The following is a 4,312-nucleotide window of genomic DNA, read 5'->3' on the forward strand; positions in this document are numbered from 1 at the left end:
GGGAAAATATGCACAATATGTCACTGGCTACATGCCAGTAAGAATGTATAGAAAGTATGCAATAAAACAAGGCATTCCCAAGACTACAAAAGAGCAGACGCTGAAAGCAGGGTGGAGAACAAGATAAAATATTCCATAGATAACATGGTCTAAGGAAATCATGCTCACAGGCAGGACCCACCCCCTAAATATGCATTAACTAGGTACTGGCCAGCTATTTTTAGCATGGCCAGAAAGCAGTGTAATGTGTTCCCTATAATCTCCTTAACCAGGACATAGCTATTTGATTTCCCACAGAGAGGGACAAAGTCTGTAGATGCTCATTTTCTCTTTTTAACACAATTTAAGCTTGCAGAACATGAACATGTGTATCACATATATAAAAGGATAAACATCATAGGCCTATGACTTGTACAGATGCACAGAACCCAGTATTCATCATACCCTTTAATGCTCTGATATCACCATCCTGAAATTCTTAATCATTTCCTTTTTGAAATTGTTTTGCAAGCAAAGTCTGACATGACCATTGAGCTTGCATGTGAGCAGAGGAGATACACACGATATGCATGTCCCACTTTTTTGATGCCCCCATTGTATATCCAGTAAGCACCAGATTCTGATGAATCCAAAACGCAGAGTAGTTCAGTGAGAATCAAGGAGAATATGAGGTAAGCTTTTATTGTAGCTCATCTTGTGTGCACTTTGAATCTTGCTGAACTAGTATGCTTTGGGGGCCCTGTGGGGGCCTTTGGGGAATTCTGTGTTGATTTCATCGATAGCCAGGACTGAATAACCCAGGTCACTGAGAGCCCTAAGAGGCTACACTTTCCATATAAACTTTTCTGTGTTGACCAACCACTTATGCTAAATATCATGACATAAAAATGAAGGGAAAAATAGAGCAACCATAGTTTTATTTTATTTTATTCTATTTATTTGTTTATTTATTTATGTATGTATGTATGTATGTATTTATTTTTGGTTTGGTTTTCCTTTCATTCCATTCATATCCACCATTAAGCCAAATGTAGAGACTTTTGGTAGTATGTACTACATCAAGAGTAGCTATAGTTGAGGTAGATTTCTGTAGTGTTTTCATTTTTTTATGTTAATAATGAAATGCATATATATATAAGAGCCACATAATATGAAATGTGCAATTTTGATGATTCTGCATTAGAGTTAAGTGCTCATGTGTTTTCGTTTAAAACTGGTATTGCACAATATAGGTGTGATGATAAACATCTTGCAAATGATTTAAATTTTTAAAGTTTCTTTATGTAGGACAATATTAACGAACAAAGGAAAAAACACAATGACAAGTATATTGAGAGAGATGCGGAAGAAAAGGAAAAGCTGTGTTGCTTAGTACTTTTAAAGGCACACTTTTCCTGCATTTTTGAAGAAGAGGCCGAATGTTTTCATTTTGCACTGGGTCCCACGAATTATGCTGCTGGATACATTGAATGCAGTAAAATATAAAGATTAAAATATATTGTGACTAAGTGCTGTTCATTCAAGCAGTACAGGATTTAATATTCAATAATTAATCGTGGTAATTCACAACATAAAGGGACTTTTAAAAACATTCTATTATCTGAATACATGAAGAAAAATCATGTGAAAGATGAAACTCTCAATTATTAGTATTATTACAAAGAGAAGAGAACTTCCTTAACATGATTAAATACATTTACAGAAAAAAATACTAAAGCTAAGATTATATTTAATACTAAAGACTGAATGGTTTCTTTTGAGCTCAGGAACAAAACAAGGATATCTCCTCTCATTGCTTTTATTCAACGTTGTATTGGAGAGCCCAGCCAATGAAATTAGATGGGAAGAATGACTATAGGACACAAAGATTAGAAAGGAAGGTGGAAAGAAAAGCTTTTATTCACAATTTTTTATAAATAATATATTGATTTTGCACCCCATAGCATTGCTTATCTCACTTCTTATTTCTAATAGAATTTTAATAAGATCTTTAGAGTTTTCTGCATATCTGACCACTGATTTGGGATGTTATTTTATCATTAACTTTCCACATACATTTAAGTCAATTTCTGGACTTTCTATTTTATTTCATTGTTCATCTATTTAGTTACGCTGTAGTAGTGGCACATGTTTTTAATCTTTGAGGCTTTAAAATATATTTTAACATTTGACCAGGTTGGTCACACCCACTATGTTTCTTTTTACAAGATTTTCATTAGTATACTTTTTTTCCTAAGAAATTTATGATAAATTGATCAGTCTTCCTTCAGATCGTCTTACAGTTTATATATCTAAATAAAAATAAAACTACTTTATTTCAATTATATCAAGTTGATTCATTGGAATTTTTCTTGGGAATATGACTGCTAACCCCCAAATAATTCAAACCAAGAACTTAACTATCCTGAATATTCTTAGGAAAATCTAAAATGTAGCATATAAAAGATGAATATTAAATTGTCATCATTATAAATAAGCTTATGTTTTTAATATTCATTTCCCAAGGTAAAATAGCTGTGTTAATGTAGTGACATTTTGCTTTATTTCTAGATATCTATCTATAATATACAACATATAATGTACTATATATTATATATACATAATATATAGTATGTATAAAATACTTCCAAAAAACCAGCATTTGGAAGAAATGCAAGGTCTTTTCCTATAAATGTAAATTATTCAACAGGAAACAAATTATACTTTGGGTGTAATTGTCAGAGATTTACAGACTGTCCTAAATTTTGAGTATCATTTCTGAGTTAGAAATCTTAAGGACAAAAGAATACCTATGAATAATGAGAAACAAACCTGTAAACATGAATTATGGTTTAAGCCTTGTCATGTTAATAAAGGGTGACAGGAGCATATTATGCTGCTAGATGAAGTTTCAGCCTTTATTACATGATTTGATTTCATTGAGATCCATGGAGATAAACTGAAATATTTAGTGACAGTCCATTTTTTAAAATCATCTCCTCCTCAGGAACAGATAAAAAAATGTAGACATATAGTTTATTATACTTGGCACCCTAATAAAAATTCTGAATATTTGCACAATTGAATCAGTTCTCAGTTCCTTATCTATCAAAATTAGCAATTCATATACCTAGATAAACAAAACTTCCAACAAATACATAAATATTTGGATACAACAAATATCCTTTTAGTTATTAAGGATATGAGCATGACATTGAAAAGTAAGTAGAACAAATATTTTAATATGTACTGCCTCCAGCACAAATGGAGTTAATAATCTGTCAATATGTCCAAGTTACTGTACTTACAATTCAGCTACAAAAGATCATTCAAGCAACAGCAAATTAATCATACAATTTCTCTGCTTTTAACTGGCAATCTTTTATGTCATTTCAACTATTTACAATTCAATGTATATTTAATTTACATTTATATTCAGACCTAGATATATACTCTGTGTTCCCAGAAAAAAAATAACATGGTTGACAGTACATGAAAACTCTTCTGTTTTCAGAGAAAGATTTCATTTTCAGGACTAATTTTTTTTTATTTGGTATATCAGGGCAAAGACCTCCCTTCCTCAAATTTGTGTGTTATGTATTGCTGGCCATAATAATAATTTACAGAATATGTAGTATAAATAGAAAATGTTGGCTGCCAAAGCACATAATAAACACTATTCTGCTTCCATATACTCATAAAATTCAGTATCTTCACCCACTCCTCTCTACCCTAATATGTACAAACCAGATATTCAACAGTGTGACTTTTCTGTTCCAATGTTTCATTTTTTTAAAGCTTTCTCCATGATGTTCCTCGTTTTCTTGGGAAAATATTCCATTTTAATTCTTTATGATAGTAGAGACAGAATGATTCCCAAGGTTTTCAGATATACTGAAGGACTTGATCAGCACACAACTACAGAGAAGAGAAGATATCCTGTAACATATGGTAAATTATGATGTTGATCAAAATCAGTTTTTCATGACTAGGTTTTGGTAAAATTAACTAGAATACCTGGGGAAAAAAAACAGGCATATTCTATCTTAGTGGAACTGAGGAGCTGATGATGTGTGTTGACACCAGAGTAATCTCACACGTCCTTAGTGCTTCAAGTATCGTGTGTGTGTTATTAGCCAAGTCAATCTCTTCACTGATTTTCCTACTTTGCTACAAATAATAGAGAACATGTAAAACACTGTACCATGCTTTATTTCCAAAATACAATCCCTCTCCTGTCTGCTTTTGGACATGAGGTCACCATGTGATTTGGTGTTTCAAACGAAAAATGATAAGCATCAACAGTTCCTGCTTCATCATATCTCCTATGTCC

Source organism: Panthera pardus, unplaced genomic scaffold, assembly GCF_024362965.1.
Source record: "Panthera pardus isolate Hobbes unplaced genomic scaffold, ASM2436296v1 HiC_scaffold_2, whole genome shotgun sequence".
In the NCBI taxonomy this organism is placed as follows: Eukaryota; Metazoa; Chordata; class Mammalia; order Carnivora; family Felidae; genus Panthera; species Panthera pardus.